General features: G+C 41.9%; 1 pseudogene; it reads right to left on the reverse strand.

Moving 5' to 3' along the window:
- Nucleotides 1-11,951, reverse strand: part of LOC101569832 — a 13,039-nt pseudogene extending 1,088 nt beyond the window's left edge.
- Between the last annotated feature and the right edge of the window lie 4,582 nt (nucleotides 11,952-16,533).

Below are 16,533 nucleotides of genomic sequence, written 5' to 3' on the forward strand. Positions count from 1 at the left end.
CCCCATATTTGGGAAGTTTTCTGCTATTACTTCTGCCCATATTCTTTTTATATCATTTGTATTGACTCCTTCTTTCTCATTAATGCCTATTATTCTCACATTGTTCATCTTTACATTGTCTTACAGATGTTGCATTATTTTTTCCTGCATCCTCGTTGTTTTTAAGAGATCTTTTCTTACCTTTTCACTATCTGCAATGGTGTCTTCAAGATCTGAAACTTTATTTTCACTTATATTCAAACAGTTTTGTAAGATTGTGATTGAGATTTTAATTTCCTGTATATCTCTTTGAATCTGTTTTATGCATTTTATTTCTTTTCTATATTGCCCATTCAAGGATTCCATCATTTTTCTATTCTCTTCTATTTTTTATCAGTGTCTTCTTTAGAAGCACTTAGTAATTCTTTCATTATAGTTATCATTTCTTTCTTTATTTCAGAGAGTATTTCTTATCTAATTTCCTGTATACCTTTCTACAGTTGTTTCTTTACTTCAGATGCTCTTATTTCAGAGACTACAGATGTGTGAATTTCAATTTCTTCTATGCTTGTGTCTCCTTCATTTGTTCTGGGTGGGCTCAGGGCCTGAGACTGCATTTTGTTCCTTCTCTTTGTCCTTTTGTATAGCACTGTCCTCTGACCTTTGGTGTAGAGCTTTGGTGCAGTAATTACCTTAGTGCCTACCAATATCATTACCCAAGGGATGTGGTTAAGGTAGTTACAATTTTGTATTTACAGTGCTACAATTAACAACACTAAAAATGGATAGTGAGATTTAGCAATTGACAAACTTTTGTAACTGAGGGGTTTGTATTTTAGACCATAAGTGCAAGCATTATGACCATATAACTAAACAAATAATAAATTGGGAATTTATATTTAAATTAGTTCCCCTATTGGGCTGGCCAACTAGCTCAGTGGATTAAAGCTCCTGCAAGTGGTCACAGGGACTGGGAGTTCGATCCTCAGGGCCTACCATGCTGGCCCCATCCCTGGGGGGGGGGGTGAGATGGCAATTGAGACTGGATGTGGTGGCACCAGCCTGTAATCCCAGCTCTTGGAATGCTGTAAACAAGTAGATCACTATGAGTCCAATCTAGTTGTGAGACTCTGAACACCCTGTAGACCCTTCCCTAAAACACACACACACACACACACACACACACACACACACAAATTAGTTCCCATAAGATCTGTCTGACCACCTCCATTTGATGTACCTGGAGTCTTCCAGGCAGACTTTCACCCTAGTTACCTGTTGTCTCTGAGAGAGAGAGAGAGAGAGAGAGAGAGAGAGAGAGAGAGGATGCTCTCATAGATCTGGGTGTAGCAGTGTGTCTCAGCTTACATGATCTGGACCGACCAAGTTCAAACTCATCCGTCTGGGTCTGGCTTGGGTTTCGCTGCTGTGCTGAGCTTCTTACTACTGCAACTCATGGAGGTGAAACTGCTGTGCTTCACTGGCAAGCTGACCTGCTTCTGGATTAGCTGGCTGGATCTCACCCCTGGTTTCTCTACTGGGAATTCTGTCACAGGGTTCCACTCCAGACCTGATCGCTGACTGCAGGGAGGTTCCGGCAGGGCGCAGGTCTCAGGAGCGGGGGGCCATCGGCTGGAGGCAGGAGTTTCCAGTGGGCACCAGGCCTGTCTGCTCACTGCTGGCTGGATCCTTAATTCCTTTTCTAAATCTCCTTTTCCTCTTCTCCCTTCCTCTTCCCTCCTCTCTTAATCCCTTTCCCATTTGAGAAAGATCGATCTTCCTCTTTTCAATTATTTATGCTTTATTTTGCTTTTTATTTATACTTTAGATTTCTCATATAAAAGAATTAAACTGCTTTTTTTCTTTTCAATCTGAATTCTTGGCATTTTTATAATTTTTTAATTCTAGTAAAATACTCATATAAAATTCATCTTTTTAACTATTTTTAAGTTTATACAGTTTATTGGCTTTAAGCACATTCATACTGTTCTACAGCTATGACTGCTTTCCTTCCCCAGAACTGTTTCATCTTCCCAATGTAAAACTCAGTACCCATTAAACAATAATCTCTCATTTTCTCTTCCCCATAGCCCCTGAAATTCCCACTCTACCTTCAGAATGTATGAATTTATTTATTTATTTATTTATTTATTTTGAGACAGGATCTCACTATGCAGTTCAGGGTGGCCTTGTGGTCACTTTTGTAGCACCCAGTCTGGTCTCAAATCAGCAGAGATCCTCCTGGCTCAACCTCCCTAGTGCTGGGATCAAAGGTGTGCACCACCATGCCCTATTCATGCCCACATCCGGGGCCAAGATGGCATTGACTATGAATTTAGCTATTCTACACACTTCATAAAAATGAAATTATACAATATTTGTCACTTTGTGTCTAACTCACATCACTTAGTATAATTTTTAAAAATCTTTTTATTTATTTATTTATTCAGTACAGGGTCTTGCTTCACAGTTCAGACTCTCAGTGATCCTCCTGTCTCAGCTTCCCCAGCACTGGGATTGCAGAAGTGTGCCATCATGCCTGGTTTCAGTGGCCAGCACAGTTCAGCACCTGCACAGCATACGGTTCTGGGCATTGAACCCGGGTCCTTGCACTTGCCAAGCAGGTGCTTAGACGGTGGAGCTATCTCCCCCACCCACTCACTCTAATGTTTTGAAGCTTCATGCATGTTGCAGTACATGTCTGAGTTTCTTCAGTTTTTTTTTTTAAATTTTTATTTATTTATTTATTAACATTTATTTAGTGTGTGTGTGTGGCCAGCTCAGCCCACCTGGGGGCAGGGCTGGCTGGCATGTGGTGCTGGGGAATCGAACCGCGGTCCCTGTGCTTTGCCAAGCTTGTTCCAAGTAGGTGCTTTAGACCACTGAGCCATCTCTCCAGCCCCAGTTTCTTCAGTTTTAAGTGTGAATAGTATTGTATTGTATGTGTAGATCACATATTATTGTCTACTGATGTACTGATAGGTATTTGGATTGCTGCCACCTTTTGATTATTTTGAACAGTGCTGCTGTAAACATTTTTATCTATCTGTGTCCATGCTTTTAATTATTTTTGGTTTATATTCACAAGCAGAATTTCTGGGTCATACCACGTTAGACTGAGTAAAATCTAGTCCTTAAAAATACCCATCTCATTGGACTATAAATAAGTTAATATATTTAAAACACTGCATGTTCCATAGAAAGCCCTCTATTGGTGACAGTTATTTTTATTACTAAGAAACCAGAAATATTTTTCTGAACCTCAGAAGAGAAGTAAAAGATACAGAATAAACAAACACAACACTTGTGAGTTGTAAGAGTACAGATGGTAATGGGATCCAGTGAAATAAATGAGGCTCCTCAAGGACAGAATGTAGAGAAGAGGATAAAGCTCTTCTCGGTGGCAATAGTGAGGACTAAGATCCTAGAGCAAGAGAACAAAAGCTAAAAGGACAGGAGTTAGAGTCCAAGAAAAGAACAGAGGTTCACAGGGGTAAGAATTTGGGATGATAACAAAGTGCAAGAAAATACAGTCTTGCTACAGATTTGGGAGAGACGGGGGCTAAGAGCAGTGAAGTACAAGAAACGAAAGAAATGTGAGATGGGATGTCCACGTGTGCCCTAACACGAGCACAAACAGCCTGGGCTGTGGCAGGAGCCAGAGGAGGCTGCCTAACCAGGATTCCGGTAACTCGCCAAGAGCTGGAGCATCGCCGGGAAGCTGGAAGATTGCTGCAAATGGAGATAGTGAAAGGAGGCAAGGAGGCGACAAAATGCCACCATAAATTTATTAATCCTAAAATTCTTAAAAGAAAGGTTTTGTTTTGTTTTGTTTTGTTTTTACTGGAGATTGAACTCAGGACCTTCCAATTGCCAGGCAGGTGCTTATGCCACTGATCTATCTCCCTGGCCCCAAAGTTTTTAAAATGTAGTAGACTAGGGCTGGCCAGATAGCTCAGTGGATTAAAGCGCCTGCAAGCAAGCACAGGGGCTGGGGGGGTTTCGGTGGGGGAAGGTTTGATCCCCAGGCCTGCAGTGCCAGCCCTGCCCCCGGGGTGTGCTGAGATGGCAATTGAGACTGGGCGTGGTGGTATGCACCTGTAATCCACACTCTTGGGAGGCTGTAAACAGGCAGATCACTACAAGTCTGACCTAGTAGTGAGACCCTGAACACCCTGTAGTCTCTTCCCTGAAATACAAAAATAAATAAATAGAAAGTAGCTGTATATACTCTCTCTTAACTCAATGAATAGAAAGATTTGTACTAATAGTGTTTGTGGACAGGATATCATGTCTTCATCTTGTATTATGAATAACCACTGAGAAGACAACAATATGCAGTGTATTAATTATTGAAACTGTCCTACTAATTGGCTTTGAAACTGTCTCATTGCTATTGCTTCTCAATAAAATTATTTTAAAAATAAATAAATGCAAAATGTAGTAGACTAAATGGATCCCAATGATAATGTTTGCTTAACCTTTTAATTTTTTTATTTTAAAGAGAATAAAGAACATTAAAGATGATGCACAATTTAAAAAAAGATGATAAGAAATCAACAATGGTTATATTACATATTGTTATATTCAAAGTAATTGTTCGGATTTTTGATAGTCATTGATTTTAATGACAAATGAGTTTCCTGCAGAATATAATACCAATAAGGAATCATAGGTTAAATTGAATGGACTTATCCACACATCTATATAGGGATCTTTCAAAGCATATATAATTAGAAAAAATTGTATAAATACAAAATTAAACAAATATCCCAGTAGCTCAGTGAAATCTATTGCCATTAGAACTGCCTACATGGATCAATACATATTTTTATGTTGAATGATAACTTCAGATAATGGCTTAATGATAGGAAAGAAGACAGAGATAGCAGTTGAAGGTCTAGGGCCATCCTATACCTTGCCTCTCCACAAAACTTAACCATTGGAGGAAGATAACAACTTAGTTAGGTATATTATAAATTACTCCAAAATACCAAATACACAAATTCAACATCAGAAATGATGTCTTCGCTCAGGCTTCAATAAAGAGAGAAAGAGCAGCACGGAACACTCTTTACTTGCTGGAGAGTACAGGCAGAGTGTGCACCTAATTATTTCTAGAAGCATAAGATAAAGGGTGCTTGTAGGAAGGTATTCATAATAAATAAGGAGTGAGGGCATAGTCTTGAGAGTGGGGACAAATTAAATCACAGCACGAGAGCCAAAGCAATATTTCAAAGAAATCTATTATTGATGAGAATAATCACAACCATTCAAAGCAGCTGCTGAGCCTAAATCTGCCTCTTCAAGGGACAGCAACGGCTATGGGACAATCTACAAGCAAGTGACCTTTGGGCTGGTATAACCATTGTACGACTTTAACATCAAGGGCAAGATATTCAAGAGAAAGACATTTGCCTCTCCAGCAGTTGCACACGGACTAAGAGTGGAGAACGACGTTCTATGCAGTAAGTGAGTACTGAAGACAGGCTGTTAATGCCACGTATTATGGGAACAGCCCTGGAATGGAGAGATTTCTTTTTCCTACAAGAGTCATAAAGGAACCACTAAAGAATAATTATTGACCATGTGGAAATGAAAACACTTTTACTAATATTTTCTTTTTAAAAGAGAAAAGAAGACAAAGCATTCAACCCCCAAGTTTTTAAAGTAATATTGAATTCAATAAATATAAGTAATAAGACTAATGTTTTAAAGCTGTCTGTATTAGGGTCAGTTAAAGGAAAACAAGACAAAAGATAAGGAAATGAAAATAAGGAGAGAAAATGAGAGAATTTTATACACTCGGGATTTTTTCTCCCAGATTCTGTGGTCCTGCTCAGCTTTCTGTGAACATAAATCTCTGATTTCGCCCAGAAACAACCGCAATTGCTTCCTCTGCTGACCCACACTGCCAGACCTGTTAGTAAAAAGTTTACTCCTAATCTTCTGCGAGGACCTTTAGCTCCCGGGGTCATTCTCACCATTTAAGTGCAAGCAAACAACAGTACTTAAGCTAAAAGAAGTTAAAAGTCATAAAGTTGAATCTTGGCCCCTAGTAACCCTTGTCTGCCCCAAACTTTGCTTTCCTCTATTCTGTCTAGGGTAGATGATGGCCTCTCCCTCATTTAAGCCTGACTCCTTTGTCTTTGTCATGGAAACCTTCTCTATCGCTCTGTCCTTTCAGTCAACTCCTTCCTCTCTAAATGAGCAATATGTCATGGATCAGTGTTGATGCCTCCCTAAAAATTATGCTTTGGAACTTAATACCCAGTGTCGCAGTATTAAGAATGGACCCTTCTGGGAGCTGATTATGTCTTGACAGCTGTTCTCTGAGGGATGAAACTGGTGGTCTTATAAAGAGATGGAGGGAAGCTGCCTTGCCCCTCTCCCTTCCGCCATGTGAGAACGCAGTATAAGGCACCATCGGTTACGCAAGCAGGTCTCACCTACATCACCTCTGCCAGCACCATGATCTTGGAGTTCCCATCCTCCAGAACTGTGAGCAACAAATTTCTATTGTTTTTAATTTTCCTGGTGTCAGGCGCTTTATTATAGCAGCCCGGATAGACTAAGATATGATAATAGGGGAAATTATTTATATGGTTATGCTTAGTATACAAAACACTTGCCAGTACATCATTTCTTTTGCACCTTCACTGTCAGTCTATTAAATAGATACACTGTGAATGCTTCCCACGTCAAATCTCTGAGAGGTGGGGTGGCTGACTGGTGCATACTCACATAAACAGGAAGTGGCAGAGTGAGAACTCAAACTCAAAAACCTTCCAATCTCTGCCATCCACCACTGAGCCATCCCCTCTGGGAATCTCTGTGGTAGAGCTTCCCGCCTGGCCACAACAAATACTTTGCAGCTGAAGGAGTTTGCGTTGAAGGAGTGCTAGAACCCTTCTGAGTGCCATGCAGGGCAACATGTTGAATCACCTCCCACCAAGGGTGACATTACCCATTGACCATGGGAGGCCCTACAGATATAGCCATTTTCTACATCTGTATAGGGCCTGAAGTGCCAGAGCAGCACATAATCCCAATTCACTCAGCATTTTCCTGACTTTAGCATTCTCTGTACTGTGCAAACAGGAATGGTTGACCACCTTAAGAGATCACTGACTGGCTGCTTTGTCTACACCCTTTCACAGATACTTCCCAGGTACTATCATTTGTCACTGTTCTGCGCACGCTGGTTGAGTACCTACTGAGGTCCTGAGCACTGTGCAAGGCATTAGTACACAAGGATAAACACATTGTATCTCTGCTCTGAAGGTGGCCACAGTCAGGTGGGGAAGATGGTTTACATTCAACTAAGCACAATACAAAGTGAAATGTAATTTTGAAAGACAAACACATAAAGGGCTGAGTATTATAGTAGCCAAGGGAAGAAAAGGTTTCAAGGAGAGTATGACCAACAGAATCAAATTGGAGCCTAGATGCTCTCAGAAGGCAATTCGAGTAGAGCAGCAAGGTTAGCGCTTATGTCGTGGGGGCAACACCAGCGACCGGAATCCTCCTCCAACACTTAAGCAGAGCCTTCCACCCAATCATGAATGAGTAACTGGTGCCATCCCATGAAGCTTAACAAAATACATTAATCAACCTCAGCCATTGAACAATTGGTGACTATTACCACTGAAAGAATTTGAATAAAAGAGGAGCCCCCAGTAGGAGACCACCTTTCTGCCTGGAAGACATTTTCAGGGAAGAGAAATAACGTGTAGCACAGTTGTCACGGAGCCACCCAGATCCAGGTCAGCACACAGGGAAGGGTCCTCCTTGCCTCACTGCCCTTACGCTGCTTTTGCCTTGCTACGTGAGTTACCACCTGGTAGCCTACATTTGATTTTTCTGTTGTTATTATCAGTCTTCCTATGCCTCCCTCCTCAGAATGTAACCTTCCTAAAGCCTGGGCAGAAATACTGTCCATGTTATTCACTGCTGTAACCTTAAGATGGTGTAGTTAGTAGATGATCAATAAATATCTTTAAATCACTGAAACAAAAGGAATAGTTAACTAGGAAACAATCGCAGGACATATAAATAACATTTATAAGAAATGTACAAGTCAAGTCAGAAAAGGAAATAAAAACGGTAGCATAGCAATACTGTGTTGTTTAAGGAAGGGTGTTTTATGGAGAAAAAAGGTATTTGAGATGGGAGGATCTTGTGGGATCCAGGTCTGACAGGATAACAGGCTGGTGGGCTGGAATCTCCAGGGAGCTCTCTAACGACTGGAACCTGGAACGTCTATGGCAGATGACATTTTGAGAGGACTGGAAGGTTAGACTGTTACGTGTGGCTAGAGAGAAATTCCACAGCCCAGGATTGTTTAGTTGTTTATCTCTGTAGAACAAAGCTTCCCATACTCTGGCTTCAAGTAATAAAATTGTATTATCTCTCTCTCTTCTGCAGTTTGGGTGGGGGAATTCACAGGATGGTTTGCTCCCTAATATGCCTGAAGGCCCAGCTTGGATGGCTGCAGCAGGCTGGAGCAGTCAGAAGCGGGCCAGGCTCCTGCCCATCCCCACAGGGCCCCTTGCCAGGGTAGCTTGGACCCCCGCAGGGCATGCAGGTCTCAGGATCATCAGATCTTTTATTTAATGTCCAATTTCCCAAAGAAGGAAGCAGGGGCTGCCTATTCTTTGAGCCTGGGCTCAGAAGTCCCAGGTGTCACCTCTGCCCTACTCAGTTGCAAGGTCAGCCAGATTCTAGAAGCGAGAAAATACAATTGCAATTGTCAATGTATTGGGGGGCAGTATGCTTGTACAGAGAGAGGAAAATCGTTAGGAGACATTTTTGAAGAATGACTATCATGAAGGCTTAGAAATGAGCACTTCAAGCCCAGCACCATGACGCACACCTGTGACACCAGCTACTAGAGAGACTGAGGCAGGAAGACTGCAAGTTTATGACCAATCTGGGCAACTTAGCAAGACCTTACCTCAGAACAAAATTTTTTAAAGGGCTGGGGTGTCACTCAGTGGTGCAGTCCATTCCTAGCATTCCTGGGTTCAGTTTGCATGAATAAATAAATGAATAAATTAATCAATAAATTAATAGAGCTGTTCAAAATGACCATAAAAGCCAAGGTAATGGTGAGACTACATCAGTGACTCAGGCAGGCATTGTGAACATTATTGTCCCTAAAGCCCAAGAAGTCAAAAAAAACTGAAGGGCTGTAGTGTCATTAATGAGAACACCTGAGTGCCAGCGGCTGCTGCTGTGATGCAGGGGGCAGGAGCAGACCCTGCAGTCATTGAGGAAGATGGCTGTCTGCCCTGCATGATGGAGGATGATGTGCAGGGGCAGGGGGAGGCTGGCACATGTGGATGGTACTAGAACAATTGTCTACAGTTAGCTGAGTCCGGGGAGGAGAATGCTTCCTCTAGTCCGAGATCAAGAAGAATGAGCTGCTCTGGAGAAGGTTGGGAAGACAATTGCACCTTGCCAGAAACCCAGGATTCAGTTAAATTGAGGAAAACAGGAGACCAAATTTAAAATGTAAAGGAAATTGAGGGTTTCCATGGGAGAAGGCAGATGACAAGAAGACGCAAGTAAGTAAAAGGTACTACTGAAATCTGGCTAATGGACGTGGGACTAGAACTTGTTGGCGACTCATATGTAGGGTAGAGTTAGAGGCATCTCAGGAAAGAAGTTGAACAGTAGCAGGTGGGATGGAAGATTGTTCATTTTTGCTTTTTAATTTATTCATGAGGGGAGGCAAAGACAGCATGAATTATCCAGGTGGATATCAAAATTTTGCATCTGAGTTTGCAGCCAATCTTCATTTCCTTAGTCTTCTGTAATTGGTTGATATTGAGGACAGCACAAAGGCTGAGGACAGGAAAATAAGAGAGGGTTACCCTCAGACTTAGAGCTTCAAACAGGAAAATCAGGATTTAGTGTATAAAGCCAATCAATTAATTAAAGATGCATGTGCGCCCTGTCTTTTCAGTGAAGGAAGGGGACACAATAAATCAAGCATTGTGCAACACTATTGTTGGCTAAAAGAAAACAGAACTCACACGCCAGCATTTCAAGGGTATTTTTGTGTTGTTACACACCTCAGGTCAAAGGACTGCCAAGTATTTTAGACACACGTTGCTCTTTTCTTCTGCAAGACAGGTCAGCAGAAAGCACAACTCTCAGCTGCCACCTCCCCCAAGTCTCTAGAACGAACGCACTGATTAAGTGTAATTTGTGTTGCCTTTCCAGTGGTATGTTATGTTTGAAAAGTACGCAGTATTATTCATTAGGACAAAAAAGGGAAGGGGAGATGGCGAAATGGGATGGTTACCATCTATCTAAATTAAATCAAACATTTTCTTTTTTTATTTTGTTTTTGTGTTTTGCTTTTCCTCTAAAGAGGCAAAACAGTCCAATGCAAATTGGTAGTTAATGAGAACAATTCATTCTTCGTGTTGTCTGGCTGATCCAGACTGAGTGGCAAGTCCGCCTTTCCGTGTGTGTGGAGAGGTCAGCAGGACCCGGAGATTCTGAACACATGTCAGCGCTGGAGTCGTCTCCTCTGATTCCAGCACCGCAGGCCTGGATGAAGGCAGCTTTGGTCTTGTGGGTGGGCTGTGCTTAGGAACATTCTTTCTCCTCTGTGCTAAGTAAGATAAGACATAACAAAAGAAGATACTGCCAGACACTCTTGCCTGCTATGTGGGCCCAGGCACAAAGTCATCGGTATTTGCCTAGCCTCACCACTGCACAGAAGCGACTTGCTTACAACAATCCAGTCATAAGCCTCTGTGAAAAAGTCACCTACTCTGACATAGTAACTTCCCCTGGGCTCTGACTACTCCTTTCATGAAGAAAGGCAATTAATTCATTCCTAACCTACCCAAATGTTTGGGCCAAAGCTAGGTCCAAAAAGAAAACAAACACATAAAATGGTGTCCTATATCTTTATTTCTTTTTAAAAATTATTAAGAATAAAAATTAATTATTTCTTCCTTGATCCCTAGACCTTGGGGATACTTTATGTAACAGGACACAATAATTGTGAGAAAAAGAGTCTCCTGTTTTCCTCCACATTTGCTAATGATTTTTTTTACATTGTCCTCAAGGCATTTAATACTGAACACATTTCCCTACAGCCTCACAGTTCAAGCCTAGGCCTTTTATCCTGAACCAATCCATTAAACTTTCTTTCTGAAGCCAAGAGTGGTGGACATTTGGTTTTTTGTCATTCACACACACCCACCCACTTCTTGTAATTGCCATCAGGGAGCCCAGTCATTCAATCTGGATCCCTGTGGCCCAAAGACATCATGACCCTGCCCTTTGCATCTACTTTCTGGGGCGTGGTGACAGGGCAAAAGGTAAGCAAGTGACCAACAGAGTGACACCAACAGAGACTTCTGGGAAATAGCCTGTCTTTCTTCCTGTGCTGAACTGGAGAAAATAGAGCTGTAATGGAGCTGTGCCCCCTTTTTGCTATGATGAATAGCTGAGGGAACAAGCTTCCTGAGCAGAAGGAGCTGAAGGAAGACAGAAAGAGAGAGAGAGAGAGAGAGAGAGAGAGAGAGAGAGAGAGAGAGAGAGAGAGAGAGACTGGCCAAGGTCCTGAAGATGCTGTTAGAACTCTGAATTCTGGAAGGTCTCTAGCAAACTAATCCCTGGGCTTTTCATAGTCATTAAACCTCTTTTTGCCTTAAGAGCAATGTTTTCAACACGCTGCAGTGGGGACCTCGGAAGTCCCCAAAGGTCCATTTGTTAAACACTTGATGCACAGAGTGGTGCTTTGGGAAGTGATGGCACCTTAAAGAGACAGTCCTTGAGGGAGGAAGTTAGGTTATTGGAGCGTGCCATTGGAAGAGATCACAGGGCCCACTCCTTTCTTCTTCCTCTGCTTCCCTTTCACATCATGAAGTGGGTGGCTTCGCTTCACCACGTGCCTCGTCATGATGCATCACAGCACATCCAAAGCCACAGAGCCTACCCGCCATTGACCGAAACCGCCGAGACTGTGAACCAAAATAAACCTTTGCTCTTTATAAATTAATTGTCCTGGGTATTTGCTATTGTAGTGGAAAGCAGATTAACACACAACCAAGGAAGAGTCACAGCTGCTCCTCAGAGCATCACTCCAGAGCCTCTTTTCTGGATGCCTGCTATGTTTAGAAGCTCTATTCTTTGTATACTAAAATGTTTCTCTGACATCCTCCCATCAACACCAGCTGGCAGGGACTCCCCATTTTATGGAAGCCATCCTCCTTAATTCTGTGCAAGCTAGTGTTGAAACCCAAGTTCTTTACACTTGCAGAATCTTCCAGGTCTTTCTCTTTTTTTGCATTCACTTCTAATCATCAATGATTTCTTGAATGTTTACTATGAGTTTTTATAAGACAAAAAGGGTATAAAGTTTGGGCCTCAGCAAACGCTTACAATTTCATCAGTATCTTCTCTAGAAGCACTTAGAAAAAAAAAGAAATAAATTATAATTAAATGTAAAAAAAGGAAGCACTTAGTAATTCCTTTATTATAGTTATCATTTCTTTTTTACTTCAGAGATTATTGTTGGTCTGATTTCCTCTATATCTTTCTGCAGTTGTTTCTTTACTTCAGATGTTATTACTTCAGAGATTTCAGTAATTTCCAATTTCTTCTATGCTAGTGTCTCCTGCATTTGTTCTGGGTGGGCTCGGGGCATGAGAATGCATTTTGCTCCTCCTCTTTGTCATTTTGTATAGCACTGTCCTCTGACCTTTGGTATAGAGCTTTGGTGCAGTTATAACCTTAACACCTACCAAAATTCTTACCCAAGAGAGATTATGCGGTTAAGGCAGTTATAGGTTTGTATTTACAGAATTACAATTAGCAACATTAATAATGGGTAGTGATATTTAGCAGTTGACTTTTATACGTAATGGGTTTGTATTTTAGACCATAAGAGCAAACATTATGACTAAGCAGATATTAAATTGGGAATTTGTATTTAAATTAGTTCCCCTAAATTCTGTCTGATCACCTCCCCTTGATATACATGGGGCCTTCCAGGCAGACTAGTTCACCCCAGTTACCTGTTGTCCCCTCTCTTGATCAAGAGAGAAAGAGAGATGATGCTGTCATAGACGTGAGTATAGCAAAGTGTCTCAGCTTACCAGGTCCAGATCTACCAAGTTCAAGCTCATCCAGGTGGGCCTGGCTTGGGTCTGGCTGCTGTACTTGGCTCCTTCCTGCTGCAGCCTGTGGAAATGAACCCATTGTGCCCCTCTGGCAAGATGTTCAGTTCCTGGATCAGCTGGGTGGGTCTGGCCCCTAGCCTCTCTGCAGGCAGGGTTCCACACCAGGCCTGTCTAATGGAGGAGGTTCGGGCAAGTGTGCAGATGGTCCCACACACATGCCTGGTCTGGGTGCTGGCTGGAAGTGGCAAGTGTGCACAATTTCAGAACAAGGTGGTGTGCCTTAAGATGTAAAAAGTGACACAGAACACAATTAGGGACTTGGTTGGTAAGACTAAAGGCTCCCAGCAAATCTCTGTCCTGTCAAAGGTCTCCCATAAGGTTCAATATTGGAACAAGAGAGGAGTTTCCTTCTTCTTTAATATTCACTTTTATTTTTCTTTATACATTGGGAGATGAGATTTTAGAATAGAGAGTAAATATAGCAGGCACAAATTCATCCAACATGGAGCACACATTTATGAATATCTGTTGTGCGTTTTGCACTTTCTGGGTCTTGGGGGCAGAGTAGCTTAGTATTTGTGAAATTGTCTTCTACTTGGACAGACAGGCCATGAATCAGCAAAATATAAATACGTAATAGGACAGAGATGCTTACAAGAAAAGTAGAGCAAATCAGAGGGTGCAGCTCATTAGCTGGAGTTAAACATGGGTCTGTCTTAGATACACAGGTGAGAAAACACTTCTGTTTCCGGAAACAGTTTTAGTGTAATCGTGCATGGTGCAGCTGCTGGAGTAGAGATCCTAGCAGCTCACTCCCTACCAGGTGCAACAGACCCAAGTTCTCCAATAATTGTAGGGGCCCACAAAACCTTTTAATTGTAAAATTAAAAGAAAAAAATGAATTTTCAGGCCTAAGAGTATATTTATATACAATGTCTGTGTACTTATTTTTATACCGATTCAATTGTAGAATATAATTTTTTAAGTTTGTAAATGGAGAAACAGGCCGTGACAGGCACAATGAAACCTGGGGTGCTGAAGCAGGAAACACTGGGCTTGTTGGAGAAAAAGGAAGATACTGTAGCCAGAAGAATCAGGGTGGGCGCAGAGGGGCAAGAAGCAAGCTCAGAGGGGTAGGCAGGTAGCATCTCAGGACTTGGAACCCTCTTTAAAGTTGGGGGACAGATAAAAGGATAAGACGAGCCATGAAGAAACTTGAGTGCTTAGAATTTTTGACAATGCTGAAGTCCACAGTTGGAACATTCAAGAAAAGGGCTTCTATTGACTTTTTCATTTTTCAGCAATTTCCATGAAAGACTTCTTGTGGGTCCCAACTCCCACCTGAATGTGGAGGTCAGCCTTAGCTCCATCTCAGCTTGTTGTTTTCCCTCTGACTTTCTGCCCTCTCCATTGGGGGGACAGAATAACAATTTAGAATGCAGTGGAAGCACTTTGCAATATTCAAATGCCATAAAAATATGGATTGTTGCTGTTATGGTTAATAATAATAAGTAATTATGTTGCTGCCTGTGAATGGACTTTGGCTTGAAGACAAATGACCTTTTTCACTGGCTCGTCTACCTTATGCCCTTATCCAGCACCATCAGGAATCTCTCAGCCACAACCAATATTTCAGGAAGGATTTGTCACACTGTGTTGTGAGCTCATCAAGTTTATGACACTGCTTGTGGCTGCTCATTTACTAATACCAGTGATATTTAAGGGCCTCAGTAGTGAAGGCCTGAGTGTTTGCTATGTTGCTAGTTTGCTGTCTACATCCTGTTGAGACAATGGAGGTCATCTCTCATTCTCTATGGTGCATGCTCACATTAAAGATGACCTGGTGGAAGCAGAGTCTGAGCTGCCAAGCTGGGAACTCCCAGCATCCTCCGGACCTTTCAAGGTCCATTGTAAAGCTGGCTGTTTGAGCAAGGAAGCCTTTTTTCCGCCTCTCTTCTTAGAAGGAAATCAGTTAGGATGCCTTAAAGTCCTGTGAGGTCAAAAGGGTTCACGGATTTTCTCTGAGCCTCTTTAGGAAGTCACTTTTTATTATATTCTCCTGTATGGGAATACCAAATTCAACATAATATAAAGGAGCCTTTGGATTTTTAGGATGAAGAAGAAAAGAACTATTGGTTTTAATGATATCTAAAGGAAAGAGGAGACTTATTAGAAGATTAGAGTTCCTAAATTGAAACTTGCAAGGCAGAAAACATGCTTGCAGAAACATAGATTAGTGTAATCATGCACGGTGTGACCATGGGAGGACAGAACAGCAACTGCAGAGGTCCCCGGAAGGGTGACCTCCCCATCAAACAGTACAGACACAAGATCTCTAGTCACTGGAGGGGCCAACAAAAATATTTTAATTAATTTCAAAATTAAAAGAAGTCATCATGTGAAAAAAGGTGGTAGATATACACAGAGAGAAAATGTTTTTCTTTTTGTGTCAGCATTGTTCAGCATCTCCATTTTGAGCCTCATCTGATATATTTGTCAACTACCTTTTCACTTAGACACAATAGGTGACACATATAACTTAGAGGAGTAAAGGTTTGATTTGAAGCCCAGTTTTGGAGAATTCAGCTCATAATCAGCTGGATCCAAAGCAGGACCATCACAGGAGGAGGGCATGGTAGAGTAAAGTTGCTTGGCTCGTAGTGACCAGAAGTAGAACAGAAGCAGTGCCAGAAAGACAAGGGTGAAGACCAAGAAATAGACCCCGCGACCACACCTCCACAACACCCCCATTCACACCTGCAGATAGGGCAGAACCCAAGTCAATCAAGAAAATCCACCCTAACCAACACCTCTGATTCTGAGGGGCATAGCTGCCAGGTGGAAAAGGTGATGCTTGAACCAGAAAACACCATTTGGAGATTTGTTTTCCAACTCTAGTTTAAATTTCACTGGAAATTCAAGCTCAAACAGGAAGAAATGAAAATACTGCTAATAGGTTTACTTTGCAGACTCAGTCTTAGGTATCTTGCTTTTTCTCTTCAAGGTTATCTGTCATTTGCAAATAAGTGAATTAGGTAGTTTGGATCTGGAATGGCCCCCAAAGGCCCATTTTTAAAGATCTGATCTGCGAGGTAGTGTGCCTGGGAGGTGGTGACCATCAGAGGTTGGGCCTAATAGGAGGAATTTAGACCATTGGAGGGGTTGTTGGTTCCTGGCTTGTCCCTTTCTTTCATGTCTTGGCCATGAGGTAAATGGTTTTGATCTTCCACAAGCACTTCCGCCATGATATGCTGCCGTACCACACACCCAAGGCAGCAGGGTCATTCAACCATGGACTGAAACCTCCAAACTGTGAGCCAAAATAAAGCTTTTCTCTTCATAAGATGATTATATCAACTATTTGTTGTAAGGCAGATATTAATGATACTAGAGCCCCAGTTTC

This window comes from Octodon degus, unplaced genomic scaffold, assembly GCF_000260255.1.
Source record: "Octodon degus isolate 3935 unplaced genomic scaffold, OctDeg1.0 scaffold00227, whole genome shotgun sequence".
Classification (NCBI taxonomy): Eukaryota; Metazoa; Chordata; class Mammalia; order Rodentia; family Octodontidae; genus Octodon; species Octodon degus.